The following is a 23,015-nucleotide window of genomic DNA, read 5'->3' as shown; positions in this document are numbered from 1 at the left end:
TTTCACAATTCCTGACATTTTATCCTAGTAAAAACTCCCTTTTTCAGGTCAGGTACGATCACCACTTTATTTTAAGAATGAGAAATGTCAGAATAATAGTGGAGAGAATGATTTATTTCAGCTTTTATTTCTTTCATTACATTCCCAGTGGGTCAGAAGTTTACATACACTCAATTAGTATTTGGTAGCATTGCCTTGAAATTGTTTAACTTGGGTCAAATGTTTTGGGAAGCCTTCCACAAGCTTCCCACAATAAGTTGGGTGAATATTGGTCCATTCCTCCTGACAGAGCTGGTGTAACTGAGTCAGGTTTGTAGGCCTCCTTGCTCACACATGCTTTTTCAGTTCTGCTCCCAAAATTTCTATAGGATTGAGGACAGGGCTTTGTGATGGCCACTCCAATACCTTGACTTTGTTGTCCTTCAGCCATTTTGCCACAACTTTGGAAGTATGCTTGGGGTCATTGTCCATTTGGAAGACCCATTTATGACCAAGCTTTAACTTTAACTGATGTCTTGAGATGTTGCTTCAATATATCCACATAATTTTCTTTCCTCGTGATGCCATCTATTTTATGAAGTGCACCAGTCCCTCCTGCAGCAAAGCACCCTCACAACATGATGCTGCCACCCCCGTGCTTCACGGTTGGGATGGTGTTCTTCAGCTTGCAAGCCTCCCCCTTTTCCTCCAAACATGACGATGGTCATTATGGCCAAACAATTCTATTTATGTTTCATCAGACCAGAGGATATTTCTCCAAAAAGTACGATCTTTGTCCCCATGTGCAGTTGCAAACCATAGTCTGGCTTTCTTATGGCAGTAAAGGAGCAGTGGCTTCTTCCTTGCTGAGCGGACTTTCAGGTTATGTCAATATAGGATTTGTTTTACTGTGGATATAGATACATTTGTACCTGTTTCCTCCAGCATCTTCACAAAGTCCTTTGCTGTTGTTCTGGGATTGATTTGCACTTTTCGCACCAAAGTACATTCGTCTCTAGGAGACAGAACGCCTCTCCTTCCTGAGCGATATGACGGTTGTGTTGTCCCATGGTGTTATTTTGCTATTGTTTGTACAGATGAACATGGTACCTTCAGGGGTTTGGAAATTGCTCCCAAGGATGAACCAGACTTGTGGAGGTCTACCATTTTTTTCCTGAGGTCTTGGCTGATTTATTTTGATTTTCCCATGATGTTAAGCAAAGAGGCACTAAGTTTGAAGGTAGGCCTTGAAATACATCCACAGGTACACCTCCAATTGCTTCTAAATAGCTTCTAAAGCCATGACATAATTTTCTGGAATTTTCCAAGCTGTTTAAAGGCACAGTCAACTTAGTGTATGTAAACTTCTGACCCACTGGAATTGTGATACAATTGTTGGAAAAATGACTTGTGTCATGCACAAAGTAGATGTCCTAACCGACTTGCCAAAACTATAGTTTGTTAACAAGAAATTTGTGGAGTTTTAATGACATGAGTTTTAATGACACCAACCTAAGTAAATGTAAACTTCCAACTTCAACTGTATGTAAAGTGAGTATTCAATTAACTTAATTTCTCATGTGACAGAGATGAAAAGTTAGAAACGTAGATTGATGGGGAATCTAAAGATGCAACAACAAGGAAGGCTTACTAATATGGCTAAAATTGTGACTTTTGCTTCTGGACAAAAAAAAAGTTTATGAAGACCAATAGAACAGGAAAGAAATGCTGGTTTCAATGGCATATGAGGAAGTCTTTATAAAATAATTGTCTCCATGTTTCTATCGTCGGATTGTTTCTATCGTCGGATTTTGCCTTGGCTACCTTGAAGCATAGTAAGACATACCTCATAATATGAAGTGAAACGTTCCGGTTTCAAACAATTAAGTATATGTGTTCAAAATGCATTCTGCCTCCAGATCACATTGCAAAGTGGTAGGTAATGATGGGCCTATGCACTTGAAGGGGAAATAGGCTCTGTATGTTGTGGGGCATACGCGAGGACTAATGAAAATACACACGGCTCAATTTAAATCCACACAATGTAGCAAATTAACCTATAGACCAATAAGCATGACGGTAAATGTATTTCCATCTACTAATATTTCCATCAATGTATAAAAAGCATTATCTTGCAATGGGATTGTATTTTCTCCCGGTCAATTTGGCCGGCAGAAATTTTATTTATCGGCATTTAATTTTTTTTATCTGACAAAATCCGGCAATTACGGATAAAAAGAAACCCTGGTGTGTGTGTGTGTGTGTGTGTGTGTGTGTGTGTGTGTGTGTGTGTGTGCGTGTGTGTGTGTGTGTGTGTGTGTGTGTGTGTGTGTGTGTGAGCTTGCACATGTGTGCATGGATGAAGCAGACTAATTCAGCCAAGATTCCCAGATCTGCTTATCTCCATCACTGTGGACTAGAGGATAAGTTTCATTTTGTAGCAAAAGGAATTAATCAGTGTGTGTGTGTCTGTCTGTTTCTGTGTTGTGATTGCTGTAGCTTATGTGTGTAATAGTGTGTTCTTCTGTTATCAGTCCAGTGCTTCCACTCAGGCAGAGAGCGTATTACACATGGAAATCTACCTGTCCCCTCTACAATAGGCATTTGATAACGTGTATGTATGTGACAAATGTTTATTTCTGTGTGTGTGTCCCTCCAGCTGTATGTGAAGTTGCGCTGTGATGACGGCCCCATTCTGGAGCACATAGAGTAGCTCCTGGTGGAACTTAGGGGATGAGACAGAGGGGGAGGAGGAAGGGAAACAGACCCTGCCCTGGATGAAGACCAGTAGTGACGATGAGGAGGAGGACGCCATGGAACATTGACCACACCCCTCTCTCTCGCTCTACACGTGACCTAGTGGTAAAAACAGTGGGTTAGCACACGCTGAGAGACGTTCGTGGTGAATGAAGTAACGCTCCTTATATTTCCAATGCATTCTGTGATAGGTGGGGAAATGCACGGGTAAAACAAAGTGTGTAAAAGCCATTTAGACTGTATACCCCTGTACACTATTAACTCGGACATTAAATAAAGGTAAAGTTTTTAGAATTGTAGTTTATAAAGACCTCTTACCTATCTCTGTACAACACTTTGTTTGAAAGCAGCAGAGTTACGACTGTTGATGGGCCCTTGAGAGAGGATGAATGGGCCCTTGAGTTTTATCTGAGTTTCACTCTCTCTCTCTCTCTCTCTAGATATTGTCTGTATTGTGTTCTCAGAAGTGCCTTTCTGCTGTTCAACCCTGAGTTTCCCAGAATCATATGACCTCTCTCTCTCTGTCATATTAGTGCTGAATTTTTTCTGTATTAGAAAAGAGTGATTGACATGTCGACTCAAGCTTTGTTTCCATCAACCAGGATCAAGGGGCAGGGCAATTTGTGACTTGTTTTGGTAATCAGTGGCTGTATTGGAGGGGGAGTGGTTTCACCTCTCCTAGCCAATCAGCAATTAGTACAGGGAGGTATGCTCTCCACCTCTGCTAAGCAATTAGAAATTAGTGTTAGCTCTTCAGTGTCCCCTGGTTTCTCAGCGGCAGCTATAAGCGGCAGTCGTGTCAGTGGCTGTTTTTTCGCATACTAAGAAGGTTGACGGAACTAAGACGGTTCTGCCGAGTTGTTCTGCGGAGATGTTTGAGGAAGGAAAGAGAAGAAGGCTCCACACCACTCTCTCACTTGAGTATCTTACCTAGTTATTTACGGACTTTATGTCTGGATGGTGCCGAAGAACATGGCAGATTTAAAAAAAACTTATTGTGTACATAATGTTGCTGCTACCGTCTCTTATGAAAATAACTTCTGGACATCAGAACTGTGATTACTCACCGCGGACTGGAAGAAACTTTTTCACAGACTGGAATATGTTCCCGGTTTCATCCAATGGCATTGAGGAGTACACCACCTCAGTCATCGGCTTCATCAATAAGTGCATCGACGACGTCATCCCCACAGTGACTGTACGTACATATCCCAACCAGAAGCCATAGATTACAGGCAACATCTACATCGAGCTAAAGGCTAGAGCTGCCTCTTTCAAGGAGCGAGAGACAAATCCGGACACTTATAAGAAAGCCTGCTATGTTCTCAGACGAACCATCAAACAAGCAAAGCGTCAATACAGGATTAAGATTGAATCCTACTACACTAGCTCTGACGCTCGTTGGATGTGGCAGGGCTTGAAAACTATTACGGACTACAAAGAGAAACCCAGACGCGAGCTGCGGAGTGACGCGAGCCTACCAGATGAGCTAAATGCCTTTCATTCTTGTTCAAGGCATACAACACTGAAGCGTGCACGAGAGCACCAGCTGTTCTGGATGACTGTGTAATAACGCTCTCAGTAGCCAATGTGAACAAAACCTTTAAAAGGTCAACATTCACAAAACCGCTGGGCCAGATGGATTACCAGGATGTGTACTCAAAGCATGCGCTGACCAACTGTCAAGTGTCTTCACTGACATTTTCAACCTCTCCCTGACCGAGTCTGTAATAGCTACATGTTTTAAGCAGAACACCGTAGTCCCTGTGCCCCAGGAAGTGAAGGTAACTTGCCTAAATGATTACCGCCCCGTGCCACTCACGGCGATAGCCATGAAGTTCTTTGAAAGGCTGGTCATGGCTCACATCAACAGCATCCTCCCGAACACCCTAGACCCACTCCAACTCGCACACCGCCCCCAGCAGATCCACAGATGACGCAATCTCAATCACGCTCCACACTGCCCTTGCTCACCTGGACAAAAGGAACACCTATGTGAGAATGCTGTTCATTGACTACAGCTCAGCGTTCAACACCCTAGGGCCCACGAAGCTCATCACTAAGCTAAGGACTCTCCCTCTGCACTAGATTCTGGACTTCCTGACGGGCCGCCCCCAGGTGGTAAGAGTAGGCAACAACAAGTCTGCCACGCTGATTCTTAACACTGGGGCCCCTCGGGTGTGTACTTAGTACTCTCCTGTATTCCCTGTTCACCCACGACTGAGTGGCCAAAAACGACTCCTACACGATCATTAAGTTTGCTGACGACACAACCGTGGTAGGCCTGATCACCGACAACGATGAGATGGCTTATAGGGAGGAGGTCAGTGTACTGCCAGTGTGGTGCCAGGACAACAACCTCTCCCTCAATGTGAGCAAGACAAAGGAGCTGATTGTGGACTACAGGAAAAAGCGGGCTGAACAGGCCCCATTAACATTGACAGGGCTATAGTGGAGCGGGTCAAGAGTTTCAAGTTCCTTGGTGTCCACATCAACAATGAACTTTCATGGTCCAATCATACCAAGATAGTTGTGAAGAGGGCACAACAAAATGTTTTCCCCTTCAGGAGACTGAAAAGATTTGGCATGGGTCCCCAGATCCTCAAAAGGTTCTACAGCTGCACTATCGAGAGCATCCTGACCGGTTGCATCACCGCCTGGTATGGAAACTGCTCGGCATCTGACCGTAAGGCACTACAGAGGGTAGTGCGAACGGCCCAGTACATCACTGGGGCCAAGCTCCCTGCCATCCAGGACCTATTCAATAGGCGGTGTTAGAGGAAAGTCCATAAAATTGTCAGAGACTCCAGTCACCCAAGATATAGACTGCTACCGCACGACAAGTGGTACCGGAGCACCAGGTCTAGGACAAAAAGGCTCCTCAACAGCTTCTACCCCCACGGCATAAGATTGCTGAACAATTAATAAAATTGCCACCGGACAATTTACATTGACTCCCCCGCCTTCTATTAATTTCTTTCTAACTCTCTCTTACCTCTCCTTGCCGCTTTTGACCTCACCCTTTCCCAATCCCCTCCAACTCACAAGGCAGGCAATACGCTTGACATCTTTATTAGAGGCTGCTCGCCCACTAGTCTCACTTCAACCCCCCTCCAGGTCTCTGATCACAACGTTGTTTCCTTTTTTGTCTCCCTCTCCTCCAACCTTAACCTCTCAGCCCCTACCCATATGGTCATACGCCTTCGGAATCTTCACACTCTGTCCTCTTCTATCCTATCATCTCTCTCTTCTGCTGAATCCTGCTGTCTCCTGATTCTGCCTCTTCGACCCTACCTTCCTCCCTTTCCGCATCCTATGACCTGCACTGTCCCCTTTCCTCCCGTCCGGGTCGGCCCTCCCCTCCTGCTCCATGGCTGAGTGACTCACTCTATCTTCTCTTCCTCTGTATCCGCTGCTAAAGCTGCATTCTACCACTCTAAATTGCAAGCTTCTGCCTCTAATCCTAGGAAACTCTTTTCCACCTCCTTAATCCTCCACCCCCTCCCGCTCTGCGAACGACTTTGTCAACCTCTTTGAAAAAAAGGTTGACATCTGCTACTCATTCACTCAGCCTATTGAGTCCACTGGTCTCCCTCTCACATAACTACCCTATGCATTGAACTCTTTCTCCCCTCTCTCTCCAGATGACATCCTGTGACTAGTGAGGTCTGGCTGCCCAGCAACCTGCCGGCTTGACCCCATTCCCTACTTCCTTCCCCAGACCAACTCTGGAGACCTTCTCCCATTCCTGACTTCCCTCATCCTTGACCCTAACCTTCAAGATGGGTCACTCACCGAGACTGCTCTTTTGTGTCACGGTGGCTCGCCGCACTGCCAAAGCTGACTCTCTACTCTGTTCTCATCCTCCTAGATCTATCCACTACTTTCAACACCATGAACCATCAGATCCTCCTCTCCACCCTCTCAGGGCTTGGCGTCTCAGGCGCTGCACCCTTGGATTGCGGCGCAATTGAGGATATGTGTCTGCACCACATACTCTCACTACTGGTGTCCCCCAGGGCTCGGATCTAGACCCTCTTCTCTCTATACACCTAGTCACTTGGCTCCGTCATATCATCACGTCTCTACTATCATTGCTATGCGGATTACACTCAACTACTTTTCTCCTTCCCCCCTTCTGACCCTCTGGCGCATGTCCTAATCCAGACACTTGTACTCTCCCGTCTGGACTACTGCAACTTGCTGTTGGCTGGGCTCCCTGATTATGCCCTCAAACTCCAGTGATGTGAAAAAGTACCCAATAGCCATACTTGAGTAAAAGTAAAGATAAGTTAATAGAAAATGACTCAAGTAAAATTCACCCAGTAAAATATACTTGAGTAAAAGTATTTGGTTTTAAATATACTTATCAAAAGTAAATGTAATTGCTAAAATATACTTAAGTATCAAAAGTAAAATAATAATTTCAAATCCCTTATATTAAACGAACCAGATGGCACCATTTTCTTTTTTTTCTTCTTATTTATGAATAGCCAGGGGAACACTCAGACATACAGTGCCTTGCGAAAGTATTCGGCCCCCTTGAACTTTGCGACCTTTTGCCACATTTCAGGCTTCAAACATAAAGATATAAAACTGTATTTTTTTTGTGAAGGATCAACAACAAGTGGGACACAATCATGAAGTGGAACGACATTTATTGGATATTTCAAACTTTTTTAACAAATCAAAAACTGAAAAATTGGGCGTGCAAAATTATTCAGCTTTTTATTTTGAATAACTTTGCTAAAATCTCTAAAAACCTGTTTTTGCTTCATCATTATGGGGTATTGTCTGTAGAATGAAAAAAAAAATCAAATCAGTTTTAGAATAAGTCTGTAAGGTAACACAATGTGGAAAAAGTACTGTACTGAACACGAACAGTAAAGCATTAAAGCAACACGAATAAAGCAGAAAGAGGAGATACAGTATCTAGGTTGTTGAATCATCTGCTTATTCTAGTCCACTCACACAACTCTAACCTACTTTACGCTTCACACACTATGAACCACCTCCTGGATCTGAGACAGATAAACAGACAATGTTAAATCAAACACAAACACACACACACACTGACCTAGGTGTCTCTCCAAGCCTGTTAGCTAACCCAACACAGCACAGCACCTCGTCTCTTTGAAGAATTCCCACACCGCTAAACAGGAATGTTATCTAAGATTCCGGGACTGATTATCATCAGGCCGGTGGGAGAGATAGCTGCTTTGGGAACGCTGGGGTTTAGATGAGGAGAGCTGATTTTGCATGTGTGTGCATGGGGGGATACGTGTGTGTGTGTGTGCACGGGGGGTGTGTGTGCATCTGCGTAGGTGTCTGCAGAGTGCAGGTATACACAGTGTACAAACATTAGGAACAACTTCCTAATATTGAGTTGCACCCCCTTTTGCCCTCAGAATAGCCTTAATTTGTCAGGTCATGGACTCGACATGGTGTCAAACTTTCCACAGGGATGCTGGCCCATGTTGACACCAATGCTTCCCACAGTTAGTTGACTGGATGTCCTTTGGGTGGTGGACCCTTCTTGATAGACACAGGAAACTGTTGGGGGTGAAAAACCCACCAGGATTACACTTCTTGACGCACTGAAACCTGTGCGCCTGGCACCTACTACCATATCCCATTCAAAAGCACTTCAATATTTTGTCTTGCCCATTCAACCTCTGAATGGCACACATACACAATACAATTGTCTCAAGGCTTAAAAATGATTATTTAACCTCTCTCCTCTACTTCATCAACACTGATTGAAGTGGATTTAACATGTGACATCAATAAGGGATCATAGCTATCACCTGAATTCACCTGGTCAGTCTATGTCATGGAAAGAGCAGGTGTTCCTAATGTTTTGTACACTTAGTGTATATGTGTGTGTGTGGTGTAGTTGTGTGTGGTGTAGTTGTGAGTGTGTTTTATTAATCAGAACATAGGCTTATGGGAGAGAGCTAATCCTGGATTAACAGATTATAACACTTGCGTTGTCATAACAACACATTGATTGGAACTGAACATTGATAATTGTGTGTGTGTGTAGTTAATTAGTGAGTTAATCAGGCCATCTTGCAGGGAATTAATGAATAAATCATCAAATCAGAATCCTACTAAATTAACACATCAGACCTGTGTCGGTGTGTATAACCTCCCTCTCCCACACACTCTCCCTTTCTCTCATTCTCTCTCTTTCTGTGTTTGTGTGTGTGAGAGAGAGAGAGAGACAGAGAGAGATAGTTGTGTATCTAAGCTAATATCCTTCCTGATGAGTATGATACATAATGCACCCAATGGGATAATACTTCCTAAAGACAGTAACATCCTGGTGTTTAGAGTGATGGATCCTCTGTAAGGTTAATGGATTAATGGATACACACATCCTGAGTTATCAGATATTGTACACTGATGTTTTCCTGAATAGCTGAGATGACAATGTGTGGTCACAGTCGGTCAGCACACGCGTGTGTTTAAGTGTGTGTGTAAGGCTGAGTTTACACAGGCAGCCCAATTCTGATATTTCTTTCAACTTATTTATCTTTTCACCAATCACATCAGATCTTTTTCAGAGCTGACCTGTTTCGTCAAAGGACCAATTAGTGTAAAAATATCAGAGTTGGGCTGCCTGTAAAAGCAGCCTTACACTGTGTGTGTGTGTGTGTGTGTGAGTGTGTGAGCGAGTGAGTGAGTAAGTAAGTAACAGCTGTGAGTATGGATTTAAAGTGGCCATAAAGAAACATTCTAATATACTGGCCCTTGTTATGGGGGGGGGGGGGGTATTTTTATCACTGTGTTGGGGCGGTGTGTTCTGAAAGGCTCTGAAGCCTCCATCTGTCTGTCAAAACATCAGTGAAAAGTTAATTAAAATGAAGTATTCAGTTTTCCCTCTCTATTCTCAACAGTACAACAGTCAATAGAAAGGAGGCGAACTCAGTCTCTATTTAGCAGAGACGCACTAACTCTTATAATTAACTTTCACAAAATGGAACGCCATTCATTAATGACCTCACTATTCTGTCAATAACTCTACTTCTAACACCGCCTGCTCTGCTCTTTCTCTCGCTCTGTGTGTGTGTGTGAAAGAGCATTGTGTTTGTCTGTGTGTACATGAGCGCTGTAATCTTTACTAGATACAGTGTGTTTCAAAGATAACATAACCAGCCAATTAGCCATGCTGTCTTGTGAGCGACACCTCACATCTGACCGCTGTACACTGTAGTTACAAACAGTGGTGTGTGTGTGAGATTGTGTCACCTCCCTTGTTTTCCTACATCATTAGGCCACAGAAAAAGCCTATTCCTGGTCGTAAATCACCACACACACACACACACAGGGTTTTGATTTTAGTGATAAGGATTTAATCAGTCACTGAGAGACAACAGGAATGTTTTTATTTAACTAGGCAAATCAGTTAAGAGCAAATTCTTATTTACAATGACGACCTAAGAACAGTGGGTTAACTGCCTTGTTCAGGGGCAGAACAACAGATTTTTTTTAACCTTGTCAGCTCGGGGATCCGATCCACCAACCTTTCGGTTACTGGCCCGGCACTCTGACCTAGGCTACCTGCAGCGCCATCATGATACTGTGACATCATGATTAATAAGGGCCCTTTTCCCCTAATCCTGAGGTTTGTGTGTGTGTGTGTGTTTTTGTTGTTACAGAGTCATGCTGGTGAGGGTCTTTCTCTCAGCAGTACACCTCCTACATCACTCCATCACATGCTATTGCTCACCCTCAGAGAAGTTCCATTGAACATTAACTCCAGTGAGCTTTGGGTTCAGCATCACTGCTTCACTTCAATAATAACCATTGTGTTTTGTGGTGTGTGTGTGTGTGTGTGTGTGTGTGTGTGTGTGTGTGTGTGTGTGTGTGTGTGTGTGTGTGTGTGTGTGTGTGTGTGTGTGTGTGTGTGTGTGTGTGTGTGTGTGTGTGCGTGTTTGGGGAGGTTCAAGCTGTGTGTTTGTGTGGTGGTTCAGTCAGAATATGTGTGTGTCTGGTAGATGATAGGGGAGGATTGGTGGCTGACTGGTGGAGCTTGATTATGAAACATACACTAATTATCAGTGCCTTCAATTTGAGTGTCTGTGTTTTAAGATGAGAGGTTTGATGCTGTAACAGCTGCTAATTATTGCTGCTCTGGATTTCACTCAATCTGCTTGATCTGCTGTCCTGTAGAGACGGATCGAGAGCGTGCATGCTCTGGCGCGCACACACACACACACACAATTTGGGGTCATAGGCAGGAGAGAGGAGGCTTGAGCTCCAATTACTGAGACTCTAATAGTCTGTTTGGTTCCCCATCCTTACACAACAGGAATGTATGTGTGTATACAGTAAAAGTTAATTTGTGGAATTTCTTTATGCTTTTGAGCCAATCAGTTGTGTTGTGACAAGGTAGGGGTGGTATTCAGAAGTTAGCCCTATTGTGACAAGGTAGGGGTGGTATTCAGAAGTTAGCCCTATTTGGTAAAACACCAACTCCATATTATGGCTAGAACAGCTCAAATAAGCAAAGAGAAACGACAATTCGTCATTACTTTCAGACATGAATGTCAGTCAATACGGACAATTTCAAAAACTTTGAAAGTTTCTTCAAGTGCACTGGCAAAACCATCAAGCGCTATGATGAAACTGGCTCTCATGAGGACCGCCAATGGAAAGGAAGACCGAGAGTTACCTCTGCTGCAGAGGATAAGTTCATTAGAGTTAACTGCTCCTCAGATTGCATCCCCATTAAATGCTTCACAGAGTTCAAGTCACAGACACATCTCAACATCAACTGTTCAGAGGAGACTGTGTGAATCAGGCCTTCATGGTTGAATTGCTGTAAAGAAACCACTATTAAAGGACACCAATAATAAGAAGAGATTTGCTTGGGCCAAGACACATGAGCAATGAACATTAGACTGGTGAAAATCTGTTCTTTGGTCTGATGAGTCCAAATTTGAGATTTTTGGTTCCAACCACCGTGTCATTATGAGACACAGAGTAGGTGAACGGATGATCCCCGAATGTGTGGTTCCCACCGTGAAGCATGGAAGAGGAGGTGTGCCGGTGCTTTGCTCGTGACACTGTCAGTGATTTATTTAGAATTCAAGGCACAGTTAACCAGCATGGCTACCACAGCATTGTGCAACATTATGCCATCCCATCTGGTTTGCGCTTAGTGGGACTATCATTTGTTTTTCAACAGGAAAATTACCCAAAACACACCTCCAGGCTGTGTAAGGGCTATTTGACCAAGATGGAGAGTGAGGGAGTGCTGCATTAGATGACCTGGCCTCCACAATCACCCGACCTCTAACCAATTGAGATGGTTTGGGATGAGTTGGACCATGGAGTAAAGGAAAAGCAGCCAACAAGTGCTCAGCATATGTAGTAACTTCCAACTGTTGGAAAAGCATTCCATGTGAAGCTGGTTGAGAAAATGCCAAGAGTGTGCAAAGATGTCATCAAGGCAAGGGGTAGCTACTTTGAAGAATACAAAATATAAAATACACTGCTCAAAAAAATAAAGGGAACACTAAAATAACACATCCTAGATTAAATACTTTTTTCTTTACATAGTTGAATGTGCTGATAACAAAATCACACAAAAATGATCAATGGAAATCAAATTTATCAACCCATGGAGGTCTGGACTCAAAAGTAAAGTGGAAAACCACACGACAGGCTGATGCAACTTTGATGTAATGTCCTTAAAACAAGTCAAAATGAGGCTCAGTAGTGTGTGGCCTCCACGTGCCTGTATGACCTCCCTACAACGCCTGGGCATGCTCCTGATGAGGTGGCGGATGGTCTCCTGAGAGATCTCCTCCCAGACCTGGACTAAAGCATCTGCCAACTCCTGGACAGTCTGTGGTGCAACGTGGCGTTGGTGGATGGAGCGATACATGATGTCCCAGATGTGCTCAATTGGATTCAGTTCTGGGGAACGTGTGGTCCAGTCCATAGCGTCAATGCCTCCCTCTTGCAGGAACTGCTGACACACTCCAGCCACATGAGGTCTAGCATTGTCTTGCATTAGGAGGAACCCAGGGCCAACCGCACCAGCAATATGGTCTCACAAGGGGTCTGAGGATCTCATCTCGGTACCTAATGGCAGTCAGGCTACCTCTGGCGAGCACATGGAGGGCTGTGCGGCCCTACAAAGAAATGCCACCCCACACCATGACTGACCCACCGCCAAACCAGTCATGCTGGAGGATGTTGCAGGCAGCAGAACGTTCTCCACGGCGTCTCCAGACTCTGTCACGTCTGTCACGTGCTCAGTGTGAACCTGCTTTCATCTGTGAAGAGCACAGGGCGCCAGTGGCGAATTTGCCAATCTTGGTGTTCTTTGGCAAATGCCAAACGTCCTGCACGGTGTTGGGCTGTAAGCCCAACCCCCACCTGTGGACATCGGGCCCTCATACCACCCTCATGGAGTCTGTTTCTGACCGTTTGAGCAGACACATGCACATTTGTGGCCTGCTGGAGGTCATTTTGCAGGGCTCTGGCAGTGCTCCTCCTGCTCCTCCTTGCACAAAGGCGGAGGTAGCGGTCCTGCTGCTGGGTTGTTGCCCTCCTACGGCCTCCTCCACGTCTGCTGATGTACTGGCCTGTCTCCTGGTAGTGCCTCCATGCTCTGGACACTACGCTGACAGACATAGCAAACCTTCTTGCCACAGCTCGCATTGATGTGCCATCCTGGATGAGCTGCACTACCTGAGCCACTTGTGTGGGTTGTAGACTCTGTCTCATGCTACCACTAGAGTGAAAGCACCGCAGCATTCAAAAGTGACCAAAACATCAGCCAGGAAGAATAGGAACTGAGAAGTGGTCTGTGGTCACCACCTCCAACACCACTCCTTTATTGGGGGAGTCTTGCTAATTGCCTATAATTTCCACCTGTTGTCTATTCCATTTGCACAACAGCATGTGAAATTTGTTGTCAATCAGTGTTGCTTCCTACGTGGACAGTTTGATTTCACAGAAGTGTGATTGACTTGAAATTACATTGTGTTGTTTAAGTGTTCCCTTTATTTTTTTGAGCAGTGTATATTTTGATTTGTTTAACACTTTTTTGGTTACTACATGATTCCATATGTGTTATTTCAAAGTTTTCATGTCTTCACTATTATTATACAATGAAGAACATTTTAAAAATAAAGAAAAACCCTTGAGTAGTTGTGTCCAAACCTTTGACTGGTACTGTAGGTGTGTGTTTGTGTGTCATCCCTAGCAGGAGTCTCCTGACTCCTCCCCCGGAGGTCCATAACCCCCGGAGGCCAAATCAATCAAATCTCTCAAATCACTCTGGGTAATCTACTCAATATGCGCCATCTGGACCTGAACTGAGATAGTGTGTGTGTATATGTTTATGTGTGCCCATGCGTGCATGTTTGTGTATGGTTGTGTGTGAGAGCAACACATTGAGCAAAAAAACAAAACAAAGAGCACAGCATGTGAAATAAGCAGACAGGAATAAATTGTATCTGTAAAGTCATTTTATTGTCCCATGGTTGTATAATGCAGTCAGTCTTTGACTCTCTACCCCTCAGCAGGGCAGATATATTTACATTACATTGTACACCAGATATATGGAAACAGGTTATTACATTTAGCTGCATTCCATTTTATGTGTGTGTGTGTTGTCCCAGGGATGATACAGTCTTTATGTTTTAAGTTACAGTATTTTCAGCTTTTAATGTGATTGATGCCTTTTTGTACAAATGCTTAACTAACCTGTATGAAACAGAGATGGCCCTTTTTCTTGATCTCTACTCTCTATCTTTCTCACCTCCCTTTTTCTTGCTATATCCCTCGAGGGCTCTCTCCCTCCCTCGCGCTTTCTCTTCTTTCTCTCTCTCTCTCTCTCCCTCAATTCAATTTCATTCAAAGGGGATTTATGGGCATGGGAAACACCATGGTTACATTGCCAAAGCAAGTGGAAAACAATAAGCAAAAGTGATATATGCAATCAGAAATTAACAGTTAACATTACAAACAAAAGTTTCAAAAGGATAAAGACATCTCAAATATTATATTATTAGCAAGGTATATGTTGTGCAAATAGTTGTAATAGGAATGGCAAGGGAAAATAAACCAATATTGGTTGTTCTTACAAAGGGGTTTGAGCTACACTGGTTGCCCTTTTCTTGTGGCAATAGGTCACACATTTGGTTGCTGAGATGGCACACTGCGGTATTTTGACAAATAAGGGTGTTTGTCAATATTTGATTGGTTTTCAAATTCTTTCTTGGTCTGTGTGATCTGAGGGAAATATGTGTCTCTAATATGTTCATACATGGCCGGAGGTTAGGAAGTGCAGCTTAGTTTCCACCTCATTTGGTGGACAGTGGGCACAGACTTTCTTCTCTCTCTCTCTGCCTATGGCGACCTCTCTCAGCAGCAAGGCTCACATGGAGTCTGTAAATAGGCAAGGCTTGTCTTAAGTTTGGGTTAGTCACCGTGGCACTGGCGTGCTGGATACCCCCACATCCCCGTGGGGGGCCATGCGCCTGTCTGACGTTGGTCTATTTGTATTTTAGTTAATAAATCATTGTCACAATAACCCTCTAAAAAATAATTAATGAACCTTTTCAATGTCCATATATACTAGGAAGCTAAGCATGTGTTTATTGGGCTTCAATAATGTGACTGATCAAAGTCCCTCAGTCCTTGAAAAATAAATCATTAAACAGATTGAAATGAAGTGGATATTGGTGAGCAAATGCCTGGTCAGAACTACCACGGCGCCAGTGTCATGAGTGGAGCTGACTTAGGTGTTCAAACGTTCATGTCAGACCGAGAGCCTCACTCTTCTTAGTTAGGTCTTTATGAGTTTTAGTTGAGAAAATGATCTCTTCACAGAAGTGACAGTTACAGGGATGGTTATAAACAACTTGATTGCCGTAGCAACATCAGGGAACTGGGAAGAAAGGAGTGGTGCTTCAAATATAGCAGTTCAGCAATATCTTTAATTGAGTCTCTCGCAGTCTCCTTAATTGTAGGCCGAGGAAGCGCTGGGACATGTTGTCTGTATACTGGACAGCCAGTAAATTGGCAGATGCAAACAGATCTCTTTAGTGGACAAATAGTTATTGCGTTCTTTTTGTTCATTATGGTGAACCGTCATTTGAGTTGTGTGGTTGCAATATTAACAGTCCCTTATCTCTGGTATATCTTGCTATGCAACATTCAAGACTAAGTTTAAATTGTGTGCAGCGTAATGGACATATAATGCACAATGTCTCAGAAAAAACTGTCTGGATTGTCAATACTCAGTAGAGACAACAGTGGGGTCTGTAACCTGGACCTACAGGCCGTGGTGAGAACGTTTGCACACAAAAATGCAAGCCAACGCAGCCGCATACTGTAGCTACTACAGGCCTCTACATAGAAAAAAGAGATTGGCATTAATAAACTGTTTTTTACACAAAACAACTTTCTATCCAAGCTGGGAGAGAGCGCGAGGAATGGCTCATGTCATGCAGGTTCAGGTAGGATATACAGGTCAGTTGCAAACTCCGACCTTTGGGGGGTCCAGAGAAATTGCATTACGCCAGTGCACAGTCATCAGGTATTCTGCCACTGTATATCATTTCTTTAGGGAAAGGTAGCATTCCAGTTTGGTCTGTTTTTCGGTTAATTACTTCCAATGTGTCAAATAGTTGTCTCATGATTTGGTTGGGTCTAATTGTGTTGCTGTCCTGGGGCTCTGTGGGATCTGTTTTTGTTTGTGAACAGAGCCCCAGAACAAGCTGGCTGAGGGGACTCTTCTCCATGTTAATCTCTCTGTAGGTGATGGCTCCGTTATGGAAGGTTTGGGTGATGCTTCCTTTTAGGTGGTTGTATAACATAACATAACGTCTCTTTTCTGGATTTTGATATCACCCTAATTCTGCTCTGCACGCATTAGTTTGGGTTTTACGTTGTACACAAATAATGTGTTTGCAGAATTCTCCAAGCAGAGTTTCCATTTGATTTGGTGTGTGTCCCATTTTGTGACTTTTTTTGGTTGGTAAGTGGACCCCAGACCTCACAACCATAAAGAGCAATTGGTTCTATAACGGCTTCTAGTATTTTTAGCCAGATCCTAATTGGGATGTCGAATGTTATGTTCCTTTTGATGGCCTAGAAGGCCCTTCTTGCCTGGTCTCTCAGATCATTCACAGCTTTGTGGAAGGTACCTGTCGTGCTGATGTTCAGGCTGAGGCATAGTAGGTATAGTTCTTTGTGTGCCCGAGGACAATGGTGTCTCGATAGAATTTGAATTTGTTGGACACCATTCTTTTTGTCTTTCTGAGATTCACTGTCAAGGCCCAGGTCTGACAGAATCTGTGCAGAAGATCTTGGTGCTGCTGTAGGCCTGCCTTGGTTGGTGACAGAAGCACCAGATCATCTGCAAACAGTAGGCATTTGACTACAGAGTATAGTAGGGTAATGCCAGGTGCTACAGACTGATCTAGTGCCCTCGGCAATTCATTGATATACAGTATATCACAAAAGTGAGTACACCCCTCACATTTTTGTAAATATTTGAGTATATCTTTTCATGTGACAACACTGAAGAAATTACCCTTTGCTACAATGTAAAGTAGTGAGTGTACAGCTTGTATAACAGTGTACATTTGTTGTCCCCTCAAAATAACTCAACACACAGCCATTAATGTCTAAACCGCTGGCAACAAAAGTGAGTACACCCCTTGGTGAAAATGTCCAAATTGGGCCCAAAGTGTCAATATTTTGTGTGGCCACCATAATTTTCCAGCACTGCCTTAACCCTCTTGGGCATAGAGTTCACCAGAGCTTCACAGGTTGCCACTGGAGTCCTCTTCCACTCCTCCATGATGACATCACGGAGCTGGTGGATGTTAGAGACCTTGCACTCCTCCACCTTCCGTTTGAGGATGCCCCACAGATGCTCAATAGGGTTTAGGTCTGGAGACATGCTTGACCATTCCATCACCTTTACCTTCAGCTTCTTTAGCAAGGCAGTGGTCGTTTTGGAGGTGTGTTTGGGGTCGTTATCATGTTGGAATACTGCCCTGCGGCCCAGTCTCCGAAGGGAGGGGATCATGCTCTGCTTCAGTATGTCACAGTACATGTTGGCATTCATGGTTCCCTCAATGAACTGTAGCTCCCCAGTGCCGGCAGCACTCATACAGCCCCAGACCATGACACTCCCACCACCATGCTTGACTGTAGGCAAGACACACTTGTCTTTGCACTCCTCACCTGGTTGCCGCCACACACGCTTGACACCATCTGAACCAAATAAGTTTATCTTGGTCTCATCAGGACATGGTTCCAGTAATCCATGTCCTTAGTCTGCTTGTCTTCAGCAAACTGTTTGTGGGCTTTCTTGTGCATCATCTTTCGAAGAGGCTTCCTTCTGGGACGACAGCCATGCAGAACAATTTGATGCAGTGTACGGCGTATAGTCTGAGGACTGACAGGCTGACCCCCACCCCTTCAACCTCTGCAGCAATGCTGGCAGCACTCATACGTCTATTTCCCAAAGACAACCTCTGGATATGAAGCTGAGCACGTGCACTCAACTTCTTGGCGAGGCCTGTTCTGAGTGGAACCTGTCCAGTTAAACCGCTGTATGGTCTTGGCCACCGTGCTGCAGCTCAGTTTCAGGGTCTTGGCAATCTTCTTATAGAACAGGCCATCTTTATGTAGAGCAACAATTCTTTTTTTCAGATCCTCCGAGAGTTCTTTGCCATGAGGTGCCATGTTGAACTTCCAGTGACCAGTCAGTATAAGGGAGTGTGAGAGCGATGACACCACATTTAACACACCTGCTCCCCATTCACACCTGAGACCTTGTAACACTAACGAGCCACATGACACCGGGGAGGGAAAATGGCTAATTGGGCCCAATTTGGACATTTTCACTTCGGGGTGTACTCACTTTTGTTGCCAGTGGTTTAGAATGAATGGCTGTGTGTTGAGTTATTTTGAGGGGACAGCAAATTTACACTGTTATACAAACTTTACACTCACTACTTTACATTGTAGCAAAGTCATGTCTTCAGTGTTGTCACATGAAAAGATATACTCAAATATTCACAAAAATGTGAGGGGTGTACTCACTTTTGTGATATACTGTATATGTTGAAGAGGGTGGGGCTGTGTTGTCCCCCAGAAGTGGTTTGATTCTATGTGTTCTTCAATTACTTTGAGCTGACTGCTGAAGTGCTGCCCCTTCTTTTGCCTTAGTATATTTCTGTAGTGTTTTAATGTTTCACCATAGTGAAGACGTAGGTTCAGGTTTTCTGGGTCTCTGTTTTTGAACGGATAGGTTTTAAAATGTCTTTCTTAGGTTTTTGCATTCTTCATCAAACCATTTGTCATTGTTGTTAATTTTCTTAGGTTGTCTGCTTGGAATTGTTATATTTGATAGGGAAGTTGAAAGGTCAAATATACAGTTTAGGCTTTCTACTACAGGTTTACACCTTCACTATTGCAGTGAAATGTTTTGTCCAGGAAGTTATCTAAGAGGGACTACATTTTTGTTTGCCAGTTGTTTTTTGGTAGGTTTCTACTCTACTTTCCTTCCATCTATAACATTTTGTAATGGTGTGCAGTTTGTTCAGCTTTGATGCCTCATGTTGAGTATTGCTCTGTTCAAGTAGACTGTAATTTTGCTATGATCTGATAGTGGTGTCAGTGGGCTGACTGTGAACGCTCTGAGACTCTGGGTTGAGTTCGGTAATAAAGTAGTCTACAGTACTATTGCCAAGGGATGAGCTGTAAGTGTACCTACCGAAGGAGTCCCCTCGAAACCTATCAGACCCAGCGTGCGATAGAGTTGCAGGATTTGTGACCCGTTTTTGTTTTGTTGTAGTTGTGTCTAGGGGGGCATATTGGGAGGGAATGCTGTCACTTCGAGGTAGGTGTTTGTCCCCCTGTGTGCTGAGAGTGTCAGGTCCCTGACTGGTTCTGGTGTTTTAAGTCGTCACAGACTAGAACATGAAAATGGTTGATCTCCCCCTCTAGGATGGAGAAGCTGTTGTCATTAAATCATGGTGATCATAGTGGGGGTATATAAGTAGCACACAGGAGGACATTTTTCTCTGTTATTTCAAACCAGATGTAAAATGCTCCTGTTTAGATTAATTCAATAGAGTTGGCTAGGTCTGATTTACACCCAATTACCATACTGAGTCTCTTCCCTTTTTCACTCCTGGTAGTTTGGTGGATGGGACTACCAGTTCTCTGTAACCTAGAGGGCAACCAGTGGGTCTGTCTCCTCTATACCATGTTTCTTGTGGGATGACAATGTCTGTATTTCTGATGTCTTTGGTGAAGTCTGGGTTCCTGCTCTTTAGGTCAAAGGCAGATGACCTCAGACCTTGGATATTCTAGCATGATATAGTAAAAGCTTTGTGTTCCATAGTGTCCAGTGTTGTGCTTTGTGTGGTTCTGCCTCAGACTAATAGGGGTGAGCAGAACATACTGGGCACCTGATACATGGCTCTTTGGTCGCTGAATGGGGCTTGGGGGATGTAGGAGTGGGGGTTGGGCCTATTGCTCTGCTCACGGCCTTATCGTCTGTCTGTCGCTCTCTCTCAGGTGTTACGGTACTTCTAAAGACAGCCAGTATGACGGTTCTTCTAAAGACAGCCAGTATGATGGTACTTCTAAAGACAGCCAGTATGACGGTACTTCAAAAGACAGCCAGTATGACGGTACTTCAAAAGACAGCCAGTATGACGGTACTTCTAAAGACAGCCAGTATGACGGTACTTCTGTCATGTCTTATTATGTCTGTTCCTGTCCTTTCTCTTCACTCTGTCTCTCTCTGCTGGTCTTATTAGGTTACCTTCTCTGTCTCTCCTTCTTCAGCTGTTCTACATCTCCCCTAACTAGCTCATTCATCCTTTCCCACCTGTTCTCTCTTTCTCCTCTGATTAGGTCTCTATTTCTCTCTCTGTTCCTGCTACTTTCAGTGTCAGATTCTTGTAACTAGCTCATTCATCCTTTCCCACCTGTTCTCTCTTTCTCCTCTGATTAGGTCTCTATTTCTCTCTCTGTTCCTGCTACTTTCAGTGTCAGATTCTTGTTTGTGTTTTTCATGCCAGAAGCAAGCTATCGTCTCGTTTGCTTCCACCTTGTCCTATCCTGTCGGAGTCGGCCTGGCAGGTGCATCCTGCACTATACAACGTCGGAAGAGGATTTATGCCATTCCTGTTTTTTCATTAAAGAACTCTGTTTTCTGTTAAAACCGCTTTTGGGTCTTCACTCAAGTACATAACAGAAGAATCTGACCAAGAATGGACCCAGCGGCTCCGGACCCTTTTCACTCCGCCGTCGAGATCCAGGGAGCGATGCTAGGCAGACACGAGGAGGAATTGTCTGCTGCTCGACATGCCGTTGAGACCCTGGCCGTCCAAGTCGCCGACCTCACAAGACAGGTTCACCAACTCCACCTCGATCCACCGCCCACTTCCAGGGTTTCCGAGTCTCCGGAGCCCAGGATCAACAACCCGCCGTGTTACTCTGGGGAGCCCACTGAGTGCCGCTCATTCCTCACTCAGTGTGATGTGGTGTTCTCTCTCCAGCCCAACACTTACTCCAGGAGCGCAGCCCGCATCGCCTACGTCATTTCTCTCCTTACCGGACGGGCGCGTGAGTGGGGCACGGCAATCTGGGAGGCGAGGGCTGAGTGTATTAACCAGTATCAGGACTTTAAGGAGGAGATGATACGGGTTTTTGACCGTTCTGTTTTTGGGGAGGAGGCTTCCAGGGCCCTGTCTTCCCTATGTCAGGGGAATCGATCCATAACGGATTATTCTATTGAGTTTCGCACTCTCGCTGCCTCTAGTGACTGGAACGAGCCGGCTTTGCTCGCTCGTTTTCTGGAGGGTCTCCTCGTCGAGGTTAAGGATGAGATCCTCTCCCGGGAGGTTCCTTCCAGTCTGGACTCCTTAATAGCTCTCGCTATTCGCATAGAGCGACGGTTTGATCTTCGTCGCCGAGCTCGTGGAAAGGAGTTCGCGTTCTCCGTTGCTCCCCTCTCCACATCACTGCCACCTGCCGCATCACTGCCACCCTCCTCCGCCGGCTCGGATGCTGAGCCTATGCAGCTGGGGGGTATCCGCATCTCGGCCAAGGAGAAGGAACGGAGAATCACCAAATGCCTCTGTCTCTACTGCGGCTCCGCTGGTCATTTTGTCACCTCATGCCCAGTAAAAGCCAGAGCTCATCAGTAAGAGGAGGGCTACTGGTGAGCGCAACTACTCAGGTCTCTCCTTCAAGATCACGCACTACCTTTCCGGTCCATCTCCGCTGGCCCGGTTCATCTGCTTCCTGCTGTGCCTTGATAGACTCTGGGGCGGAGGGCTGTTTTATGGACGAGACCTGGGCTCGGGAACATGACATTCCTCTCAGACAGTTAGGGAGCCCACGGCCTTGTTCGCTTTAGATGGTAGTTCTCTCCCCAAGATTCAGCGTGAGACGCTGCCTTTAACCCTCACTGTCTCTGGTAATCATAGCGAAACCATTTCTTTTTTAATTTTTCGTTCACCTTTTACACCTGTTGTTTTGGGTCATCCCTGGCTAGTGCGCCATAACCCTTCTATTAATTGGTCTAGTAATACTATCCTATCCTGGAATGTTTCTTGTCATGTGACCTGTTTAATGTCTGCTATCCCTCCTGTTTCCTCTGTCTCTTCACAGGAGGAGCCTGGCGATTTGACAGGGGTGCCGGAGGAGTATCACGATCTGCGCACGGTGTTCAGTCGTTCCAAGGCCACTTCTCTCCCTCCACACCGGTCGTATTACTGTAGTATTGATCTTCTTCCGGGAACTACTCCCCCCCGGGGTAGATTATACTCTCTGTCGGCTCCCGAACGTAAGGCTCTCGAGGATTATTTGTCTGTTTCGCTCGACGCCGGTACCATAGTCTCCTCCTCCTCTCCCGCCGGAGCGGGGTTTTTTTTTGTTCAGAAGAAGGACGGGTCCCTGCGCCCATGCGTGGATTATCGAGGGCTGAATGACATAACAGTTAAGAATCGTTATCCGCTTCCTCTTATGTCTTCAGCCTTCGAGATCCTGCAGGGAGCCAGGTTTTTCACCAAATTGGACCTTCGTAACGCCTACCATCTCGTGCGCATCAGGGAGGGGGACGAGTGGAAGACGGCGTTTAACACTCCGTTAGGGCACTTTGAATACCGGGTTCTTCCTTTCGGCCTCGTTAACGCTCCAGCTGTCTTTCAGGCACTAGTTAACGACGTCCTGAGAGACATGCTGAACATTTTTGTTTTCGTTTACATGGACGA

Source organism: Oncorhynchus masou, chromosome 30 (genome assembly GCF_036934945.1).
Source record: "Oncorhynchus masou masou isolate Uvic2021 chromosome 30, UVic_Omas_1.1, whole genome shotgun sequence".
Classification (NCBI taxonomy): Eukaryota; Metazoa; Chordata; class Actinopteri; order Salmoniformes; family Salmonidae; genus Oncorhynchus; species Oncorhynchus masou.
This window is presented reverse-complemented; position numbering follows the sequence as displayed.